At 34.4% G+C, this 11685-nt stretch overlaps 1 pseudogene; it reads left to right on the top strand.

The window, feature by feature from the left end:
* The first annotated feature begins 1559 nt into the window (after positions 1 to 1559).
* LOC138829346 (U6 spliceosomal RNA) lies at positions 1560 to 1659 on the top strand (annotated as a pseudogene).
* The last annotated feature ends 10026 nt before the right edge of the window (positions 1660 to 11685 follow it).

The following is an 11685-nucleotide window of genomic DNA, read 5'->3' as shown; positions in this document are numbered from 1 at the left end:
GGTTTTTGCCATTATATTTAATAAATTTTAGGCTCAGAGTTTGCATGCTTTCAAATATTTTATGGAGCAGAATGAATCAATGAACACAAAGGGGATTAGAAAAAAAATTCGGAGTAAGGGCTTCTGTTTAGTCATCTTTTCTATATTTCTTTAGAGGATAAGTTTGTACTTTCTTGGCCAGAGAATTAACTGGATTCAGATCAGTTTTAGACTTGAGTTTCAGCTCAGCTGCTTCAAAACTTAGGTACAGATATTTAGTCCCATTCACAGCATCATCTGTGTACTGGGATCTAAAGGCAGAGTTGTTTTTACTCTTGTCAGGAAAACTTGATAAGTTTATAGCAGATCATGAAGCTAGTGTGTGGAGCTTTTCACAACTCTTTGTTTTAGGTGAGGGTTATAGTCCCAGATCCTCTCTGAGCATATGGCCTAATATATTTACCCTGAGAGAAGCTATCTTTTCCTTCTATGACCATCTCATTTTACTTTTTTGGGGGGAGGGGGGGTCCAGTCATGGGGCTTGAACTCTGGGCCTGGGCACTGTCCCTCAGCTCTTCAGCTCAAAGCTAGAGCTCTACCACTTGAGCCACAGCGCCACTTCTGGCTTTTTTATTTTTGCTTATGTGGAGCTGAGGAATCGAACCCAGGGCCTCATGCATGCAAGGCAAGTGCTCTACCACTGAGCCACCTTCCCAGCCCTCAATTTACTTTTTTTTGTGGTATTTGGGTTGGAGTTTGGATGTGGGGTCTTGGACTGTGATCCTCTTACTTGTACTCCCTGCTTAGCTGAAACAACATTTTGCCTAGACTGACGCTAAACCAATTTTCTGAGTAGTTGGGATAACAGGTATGAATCAACACTCAACTTCTTCTTTGTCATTTATGGTGAGGATTTCCTTTGCAAACATTTTTGCTCCAACATTGCAAGGCCACTATTTGTTTGACTTCTTTATTTTTATCAGGCATTTTTCTGTGTTTAAAATAGGCAAATTTGTTTGTATTATCTCTCAAATTAAAAAAGCAATGAGTAGAACAAATTTCTGGAAGTTTATATTCAGAATCAGTAGTTTATAATTCTATTGTTTCTTCAGTGTCCTGGAAATGAGTAAAAAAAAAAAAAACACAAAGCTTCAAGAGGCTCCCATTCTTTGAACTGAGGATAAAACTAGTTGTGCTTGTTGAGTCCTTTGTCACTTTCATTTCCCTTACTATATATCCACAAAGACCTGAAAAAATATAAAGATAAGGCCATTAAAGCCATCTCTGAATCCAGCAGGATGACCCTGCTTTCTTTCCTCTACTTCATTTGTGCAGTAAAAGGAAACTTGATTTTATTTTCCTGAGTGCTCTGGCTTACCAAGAGATTTTTTTTATCTTGTCCTGCATCTTTTATTCCCCTGCCCTATCCTAAGAAAATATTTTCTATTATAGATTTCTGTCTATGCAAATTTTCATCTCAGTTTATACAAAAGTAGTTGTGTTAAAAAGGCAGACAGAAATTTGTTTCATTAAAAGATATCTATCACAAATATGACTCTGGTAGTGAGTATAACTAAAATGTGAGAACAGTGCACATATACTGAAATTGGAATGGTACAGAGATTAGCATGGCTCCTGCAAAAGCATGACATGCACATTTATGAGGCATTATATATTTTTGTTTCTCTCATTAGTGGCAGATAAGATGTGCCTACAGATCTATAAGTAAACACAGTGGGTGGTATGCAAGCAGTTCCAAATGAATTAATTGAATTATAATCGATCCTATGGAGAGCTCAAATAGTACAACTTTTTTAGAAAGACTAAGTCAAAAACCCAACAAAATAAGTACTTGCAAGGTGTGTGTTGGGGGGGGAAAGGGAGCGAGTCCAAAAGAAGAGGACTAGACAATAATAGAGGAAGGAAGGGAGAATGCAGTCAAGATGTCATTGTACATACCAGAAAATTAGGAAATGTAAGGAAAGGAGTGGGTTGAAGGGAGATGAGATTGTTAAAGGGTGACACAAATCACGATGCATTTTATTCATAAACTGCTTTGTTAAATGACATTTTCCTTGGACATCTACTTAATAATAACTTTTATTTATTTATTGTTTTGTCAGTCGTGGGGCTTGAACTCTGGGCCTCGGAGCTGTCCTTCAGCTCTTCTGCTCAAGGCTAGCATTCTACCATTTGAGCCACAGCGCCACTTCCCGTTTTCTGATGGTTCATTGAAGATGGAAGTCTTGTGGGCTTTCCTGCCTGGGCTGGCTTAGAACCATGATCCTCAGATCTTCAGCTCCCTGAGTAGCTAGGATTACAGGCATGAGCCACAAGCGCCCAGCTCTTAATGAAAATTTAAAACAATAAAAATAAAATGTGAAGATATTGAATAATGGCAATAATTCATATTGTCTAAATTCCAGAGCTTTGATAAAGAGTTAAATAACCTTTGGTACTCAATTCCATATTTGTCAATACAGTTTTTTCATTTTTTATCATATTCAATGATGATACTACCAGACACTGGTTAAAAATTAGAACTCGTAGCTCATAAAGGAGAAATTAATCTCTTCTTTGTAGTAACTTTATGCAAAGTTAGTGTAACATCCATTTTGCTATTTCTTCTCTGTGTGTCTTAAACACTTCACTACACATTGTTGCTTACATTCTATTTCCCTTTCTTTTCCAGACAGAAATACAAATATATACTCTGGAAAATAACCTCATGGAAAAGGCTGCCAAAAAATCACTGCTAGGATACCATATTACTTTGAAAATTCAATAGCTTTGTTAGTTCCTCTGCTGGAGGCAGTCTGAAATAGGTAGACAAAAATTTTACTTTGCAATGAACAATGTGTTGTAGTAAAAATCCATTTTGTTTTAGGCAAAAGGAAGTTAGCTCTGAAATGTTGAAAGGCTCACTTACCAGACTCTCAATTTCTAGCAAACAGCATGCTTCAGGTCTACATAAAACACTTAGAATTCAATGTTTCGTCTTCAAACATATGTGCCGCAGTTAAAGCCTACTGCTCTTATCTACTGTGGAATATTGGTGGAAGAAAGTTATTTTCCTGGAGCATGAGGGAAGGAATATAGCTAATGGCAAAAAACTTTCACAGTAAAAAATTCTAAGAAATAATAAATGTCAGAAGAAAAAATAATTAGGATTTTTATTCGGAGAAAGCCTTTGTTGGGTTCATTGAGCTACCTCAATGCACATGTCTACTTTAATTATGCAACTCTGAGATACAAAGTTTCAATGAGGTCACAGAGTATTAACTATTTTTATCAGGTAAGGCATGGCTTACCTACAGAACTTCATTTGGACATACTCCTCAAACCCTATTAATATACAAATAGTTTATCCAGAACTCTTTTCAGAAAATCCTGAGAGAATTCATAACTGTTTTTACTTATTGCCATGAATAATGTTCACTTACATTTATTAGTGTATATATTACATATATGCATATATGTGGAATTTTAAAAAATCATTTGTTTAAAACATAAAAAATCAATAGACCTGTCATCCTTTAAAAATGAAAATAATTTCATATGCTAGAGGTATCTTCTTTTTAAATTTTATGTTCTGGGAATATTCTATAATTTTTTTAAAATAACGATATTTATCACATTTAAGTTCTAAGTACTATTATTAGAGTTAGAATTTACTTTGCCATGCCTCAAAACATTACACACAAATACCTTCTTATTGTGCTATTCTTAAAATATTATCATTTTATACTTGGAGTTATAACATTAATCAGAACTTTTAAAACTTTGACATGTAATTACAATTGCAATTGAATGACAGATTATTTTAATTATATTTCCCTTGTATTTCATTTTGCCTTTTTGGAGATAAAAATAATCTTTTATTAAAATTTTATTATTCTCTATATGTTTCCTTTAACAAGTACAAAATCTTAGAGTGTATTAAAATATTTCACATATATACTAACTTCATGGTTTCATTAGAGACATTTCTCTAATACCTTATTCATCATATAATCTTGGACTGTTTCTCACTCAGGTTAAGGTACAATTTATTTATGAAATTTTTTTTATTGAGGGCTTACTTCATTATTTTCTGGTATTGTTTCACACTTGTTTTTTTCTCCATATTCTTTCTCTTTCTCCTGGTATAGAATATTCTTTAAGAATATTTGAACACCAATGCAAAGTGATGTTTCTTTTCTTTTGAGGGAACATAGATATCTTTTTCTCTCTTAGCTGTATATTTATGATAATTAAAATTATCTGTGTTCCTTTCTAGTCTTCCTAATTCTATTGTTGATGACTTAGTAATGTTATGTGTCTGTGATGCCAGAACCTTTGCAGGCTTGACTTTTCTCTATATATCCTTTCTGAATCTTCTCTTCATCTCTCAGAGTAACCAAGAGTTGAGCCAATATTCAAGTAAAATCTGACTTCAAATCTTTTCTTCTTAAACACTAAATTATACTGATAGCTGCATAGATGCAGTTTAGATTCAGTAATGTATGTGAACTCTTTGTAAGAATATTCAGAGCCTGTTTTCCAAAGTAAGTGAATAGTTTATGACATATTCTTATTAATGAAGACACTTTAAAAGGCTTTTATAAAATTGTGTCTGTTGAGATTGGGAAATGCTTGAGCTTCAAACATCAGCTAAGTAAATCAACAAAGCGGTAATTTGACACAGGCTGTAGAAACTTAGCAATCTTGTCAAGAAGTCATAAAATAAAAATACCATCTAAAGCTAATATTATCCCAATAAACAATTCTCAAGAATCCAAAGAATTTACAAAGGTAGAGCTGAAGAGGTAGGTAATTTTCTTGCCATCAAGGTGATTCCTAAACATAATTATGTAAGATTCTATTTCACAACTGTCATATGTACCTCCTTTTTGAAAGACAGCTAAATATATCAGATGCCTGATGTCACAAAGCTAATTAGTAAGACTTGTAATAAAATAACTTCCATTATTACTAAATGACTTTCATAGTGTTAAATATCCTTACTTATGATTACAGAATAAGTTCTATGCTTGTTAGAGCTCTTTAGTTTTTACATATACCTTAATTTCATGTTTATTCTATAAATTTTAGGTGAATAATACACCTTATAGAAGGATGCTTGGTGCAATGTAAAGAAGAAATTTGTGTCAGAAATCCAAAGCATAGGTATCAACTCTGCTACCAACCCTGTGTGTGGCTGTTGGCAGTTGACATTAGACTAGGACTATGATTTCTTTTCTGAGCTAATTATTACTCCACAGTAGTTTTGTGTAAAATTTTTCTTTGTGGGGTATTTTTCTGGCAGTGCCAGTGCTTAAAATCAGGACCTGTACTCTGTCCTTGTGCTTTATTTGGGTAGAGCTAGAGCTCACACTTAAGCCATTCTATTCTAGCATTTTGCCAGTTAATTGGAGATGGAGTCTCCAGGACTTTTTCTGCCTGATGTTGAATCTTAGTCTTCTGTTCTCAGCTTCCTGAATAGCTACATGACACAAATGAGCTATAGTAGCCTAGCATGTTTTTCTACTTCAATAGTAATTTGCAAGTCTATGTGCTCCCTAGATTGTGTGCTCCTGCTATAAATCCTGTAGTTTCTAGTCCTTGAGTAATGATTTACCCAGGTAAAATTCATGCATTTTTACATTACAGTAGGTCCATTCAAAAAGCTTCAGGTGGTGAATTTGAGTTCCAGCCTCAGACACAAAAATAAAAGTAAATTGCATGAAAAATGGCAGAGCAAATTGGGGACCAAAAAGAAGTATCAGAACTTTTCACAGATCTGAGTCCACAATCAACCAGTTTGAGAGAGGGAGAAGGAGAGAGATGGAGAGAAATGTAGAGAGAGGGAGAGAGAGAGAGAGAGAGAGAGAGAGAGAGAGAGAGAGAGAGAGAGAGAGAGAGAGAGAGAGAGAGAGAGAGGGAGAGAGGGAGAGAGGGAGAGAGGGAGATAGAGAGACAGACAGAGACAGAGACAGAGACAGACAGACAGACAGACAGACAGAGGGAGGGAAGAAGGGAAAGGCAGAGGGAGAGGGAGAGGAGGAGTCGGAGGAAGAGGGAGAGGGAGAGGGAGATGGGAGAGAGATTGGAAAGTAGAACATATGGAGCATGGTTCACATGCACATATTCTTGGGGAAGTCTTTGTATGCCTCAAGAAAAAGCATCCCTAAGGTTGAAGAAGACATCTGCTATAAAACACGATTCATTCTTCATCCTAATAAAATTACTTTGCCTGTTGACAAGGTCAGGAATTGCAGAGTGAAGATAAATAAAAGCATTTATTCAAGAAGATTTTAATGCATCAACACAGTCCCTTTAGTCTGTCAGGCCAGGAGAAGTAGATGTGATATTTGTCTACAGTGATGTGATTCAGTTGAATTTGATTAACTACTTGACAAGAACTGACAGCATCTCTGTGAAACTAATCTGAAATACCCCATTTCCTTAAATGTGTTTAATTGGGTCGGGGCCTCAGGGTGTACGTTTTATCAGACTTCTCATGCTTCATAGCTAAGGCCCTGTCCTAATGCTTTCCAAAATCTGTCTTTCTCATACTATTTGATGTGCCTTTTATGTCTCAGAGAAGCAGCTCAGAAGTCATGAGCACACATAAAACTAGTAGCAACAAATTAGACTAACACATCACCAATTTAAGTCTATATTGATTTGTTATTATGGAAAGATTTGTATTCGGTCTTGTGGGTGCATTTATACATCAGAAACAGAGAGGGAGAGAGAAAGTAGGAAGGGGAGGCAGGGAAGAGAAAGTAACAGAAAGAGGGAGAGGGGAAAAAAGCAGAGATTGAAAGCAAGAGAGGCGTGAAAGATATTTATTTAATTAATTTATTTTGTACTAGTGCTGGGGCTGAAACTCAGGGCCTGGGTGCTGTTCCTACGCTTTTGTGCTCAAGGCTAGTGTTCTACCTCTTGAGCTAGAGCTCCACTTCCAGTTTTTTTGGTAGTTATCTGGAGATAAGATTCCCACAGACTTTCTATCTGTACTGTCACTGAACTCAAATCTACAGCTCCCAGCCCCCTGAGTAGCTAGGATTACAGGCATGAGCCAGTTCCCAGCCTTTGTTTTATTACTAAAAACAAAATTTATCTTACTGCTGAATGGTTCCAGTATTTGTAATGGCTTCCTGATCCCACATTTGTTTTCCCAGGTATTTATTCTCTTATTTCTTATTTTTCTTTTCCCCTCTCTTTCATAAATTCACCAAAAATACATAAAAATTTTATGTTTCTATAACATCTATAAAAAACATTTAAGAAGCATTAGTATATATTGAATAATGCTAATATAGTGAATAATAATAAAACCAAGACAATATCTGATGGCATAAACTAATAATGTGACAGTCAAATATGATTAAGTATTACAATCCATTGTAGAACACAAGTTACACAAGAATGAAAGATACTTGAGGCAAGAACATACGTTTTAGTATAAATACAGATATATATGTGTGTGTGTGTGTGTGTGTGTGTGTGTGTTTGTGTGTGTGTTGTATATTTGAAAACAGAAAGCAATAGAGAAAAGGCAGACTCAAAATGAAAATACAGCCTGCAGTTTTCAAGGTTCTATGAACAACTGGAGACAAGTGATACCTACACATGTATATAAGAAGACGTGGTAAAAAAAAAAAATAAGACTATACAAAGCAATGCATGTACACTGCCTTCTGTTTGAAATCTCTTTGATAACGATGATGAGAAATCAGAATTTATAATTTCTCAGAGAACATGTCATGTGACTATCTCATTAGCATTTTTATTATAGATACAAAATTTGAATTTCTGGAACATTTTTTCTGCAAGCCATGTCTGTTTAATTAATTCAAGGTGTAAATTTTTATCCAATTTTTGCTTAAGCAATTGCATTGTCAATAACTCTACCATTGATTTTTTTTATTTAATGACCACGTGGTGCAAGTGTTAGGGTTAGGGTTAGGTTCCTGTTTAGGGGAGAAATCACTGGAATGTTCTGCATATATCCTTATTATTAGTACATGCAATGCCGCAATGGTCTGTAGCTTACAGAAGGTGATCTGACATTTGAGCCATGGCTTCTGCCATATCAGTTGTCTGTAAGTCTTAAGTAAATTATTTTAAATGAGCTCCTACACTTTTCACCTGCAATGGAACACAAACATCTCATTAGGATTACAACAAAAATAAAATAAGCCATAATGATCTTCCAGTGAAATTTTCTTTGATTTATTCTTTTAGAACCACAAATTTTGATGCATATTATATTTTCCATAGAAATTGACTCCTTTTACCCCAATATTCTTGCAATATTCTTTTTTATTTTCAGTTGATCATGGGGCTTGAACTCAGGGCTTGGGCTCTGTCCCTGAACTCTTTGCTCAGGGCTATTTGCTATATTTTAATTAATTTAGAGTGGTAGAGAATTCCTACACATATCTTACTGCAGACTTACTACTGGCTATTCAGATTCAGAAAGACCAAAAGAAAAATAGCTGGGTCAGGTACGGTGGCTCATATCTATAATCTTAGCTATTCAAGAGGTTCAGGATCATGATTTGAAGCCAACCCAGACAGGAAAGACCATGAAATTTTTTCTGCAATTGACCACCCAAAAGCCTTTAATGGAGCTATGGCTCAAGAAGTAGAACACTAATCTTGAGCAAAAGCAACTCAGGACATTGCCCAGGCCTTAAGTTCGTGCCCCAGGACTGACACACATACACACACAAAATAACAATGATGATGGTGATGGTGATGATGATGATGATGATGATGATGATGATGATGATGATGAGAGTAATACTTGTAGCTGTAGAAAGTCATCCTTTTTAAATGTTAATTTCCTATTTCATAAGTGTGCCTATGTTACACTGCAACAAGTCTAAAGCTGTGGTTCTGGCAGAAAGCCTGGTGTCATCATTTACCTGGGAAATACATTCTGTTGGGAATGAACCATGAACTGTTAAAGCAGACACAGAATTCTCCTCACTGAGAGGTAACTTGACTCTCCACAGTACAGGTGCTCATCAATTCACTTTGGGCCTGTTTCTAATGGAGACTGGAGGGAGAGATGCTCCTGGATGTATGGGCATTGGAAAGTGAAAAACATCTTGTGCTCAATACTGTTGTCTATTTCAGCCCTGATACTTGGAGAATCTAGGACACTTCTCAAAGCCAGTCTCATATTGGACCAGGTGGTATTTTTTCCCTTGGATGGACTTCGAAAATGAGCAGGCATTCTCATTTTTCCCAGTTACATTTAAGATATCTATTTCAGTGTCATCCTTGTTTTTAAGCAAAACTTTATTTCTTTCACAGTTTTACTTGAGGAAACCATCCAGCCCCTATTTGAAGGTTAGAGAGTTTTGAAAAGGGTGTTTCTGTATTTTCTCCTTATCCTAAGGGCAATATGCATAATTTTTATTTGGGCTAAACAGTATGACTAATTGAAAGCTGAATTTCTCATTGTTCATAATGTAGTGTAAAATTTTTTCCTTTCTGGGAGCTAATGTTCTGTAGTAGGATATAACTTAAATAACCAAGAAAATAAACACATACATGGAAGTACATTGAGTAGATCATCATGGGATATATTGTAAAGATTTTTTTTTAAAAATTTAAACTCTGCAGTAAAATTTTTACCACAATATCATTATATTCTTGAGAATTTTCAGTAATTATACCAAAATAGTAATTCTGTGCATTCACTTTTCCAGTAAGCAACCAAAATAACTAAAATAATTTGCAAATGTCAAGTACTCTCTTAATGATATATCTGAAGAAGAGATTTTTAGATAGCAAAAATACTGGATTAACAAATATGAAGTTACATTTACTGTGTGTGTGTTTGTGTGTGTGTGTGTGCTATCTCCAAAGTGCCAAGATGTCAGTAAGATTTACTGCCAACTTTTCTTTTCTATGCTACTCCTTGAAAATACCTTTTCATCAGAGAAGCAAAAATTTAAAAATAGCTAACATTTATCCTAGACTTTATTTTCCAATAAAATCAGTTTACTTGAGGAAGGAAATATATATTATTGTAGAGGAATTGGAGATAATTATCTAGAAGTTGTTACAGGAAAACTAAGAATATTATCTTTGATATGAAAGCATTTGAAAACGCTTGGTATTTGTTTGTGTTGTTAGAACCTTTGTTAAGTAAATAGTATTGATTTTAACATTGTTTTCTAAAGAGTCTGATATTTTTGGCTTCCAAAGCTCTATCCTAATTCTTTATAACTTCTGAATTGAGTCATTATAACTCATTGCAATGTATATTGAAAATTGCTCTGAGAATGTCATTGATGTTGTTGCTGCAATAGTGAATTAATGCTTTCATTATCATCCTATTTTCATCATCATTGTCATTATCATCAACATCACCGGATGCTCAAATCACTTGACCTAACTTCCTTCAGAATGAAGTATAGATAAGCTTATAAATTTCAGTTTCTCTAAATATTTAGAGAAATGAGGGATAGTATTTCTATATATGAAATCTGTTTATATAACATACTTCTTAAAAGTATTGTTGCTGTTATAATGTTTATATTGTAGTCAGATGGATTTAAACATGAAATTAAGACCTAGTCTTTTATTTGTTTATATTTTAGATGCCTGCAAATGAACTCATTCATTCAGACACTCTAGCCTTTTTAAAATGATAAAGGAAGGACCTTACTTTTGTACATACCAGACAATTTGATATAATAAGGGAGGGTTAGCTTTTAAAAGGGATAAACAATTATAGCCTATAGTAAGCATTTCTCTATTAACATCAATTAGTCTTTCCTACTCTTGCAAGTTAGCTGTATCATTTCCTTTTGTAAATTCTGTGATGGGTTAGATGTGGACAACAATAACTGTGACCAAACTGTAAGTAATACCATTTCCTGAGGAGTATACAGTGCCCTTCTCTTTGTCCTTCATGCCCTCTTTATTTTCTTAGCTATCTTTTTGATCAGATTGTTTACTCATGTAAACTCAATTGCTCCTTTAAAGACTCTAGTAGTCTTAAAAATTAAAGAATATAGTATAAACTTTGACTATGTATACACACAGATATGTATTTTTAAGTTCCATCACAAATGAATTATAATTATATATCAGATAAAGTTTCCAACATCTTCACAAAGTAACTACAAATTTAATCTAGAAAGTTCTTAACTTCTCATTTGTGTATTGACGTTTATTTTAAAAGAAAAAAAAATCTATTTATGTAGACTTGTAGAACAAATTTAAGAAGATACCTAAGCAATATTTTTCAATCCAAACCTTTATTTCCTTTTTTTTTTTTTTTTTTTTTTTTTTTTTTGGCAGCCTTGAATTTGAACTCTGGGCCTGAGTGCTGTCTCTGAGCTTTTCAGTTCACAGTGAGTGCTCTCCCACTTTAAGCCACAAAGTCACTTCTGATTTTCTGGTGGTTAGAGGTAAGAGTCCCATGAACTTTGCTGCCCATCTGGCTTTGAACTGAGAACCTTAGATCTCAGCCTCTTGAATAGCTAGGATTACAGGCATGTGCCACTGGTACTCAGCAACAAACCTTTATTTCTTCCAATACGTTCTATTAATTTTGAGAGTTCAAATAGTTAGAAAAACTGAATTTTCTTTCTTGCTATTCTTCTCAGCTATGAATATTTATTAAAAATAACTAATGTTACTAGTTACTATATATATATGTAAAATTTAAAAACAGTAGGTAATAAGTTT

This window comes from Dipodomys merriami, unplaced genomic scaffold (assembly GCF_024711535.1).
Source record: "Dipodomys merriami isolate MVZ:Mamm:240054 unplaced genomic scaffold, mDipMer1.0.p SCAF_17, whole genome shotgun sequence".
NCBI lineage: Eukaryota > Metazoa > Chordata > Mammalia > Rodentia > Heteromyidae > Dipodomys > Dipodomys merriami.
The sequence above is the reverse complement of the archived record's forward strand: the minus strand, read 5'-3'. Positions and strand labels throughout refer to the sequence as shown.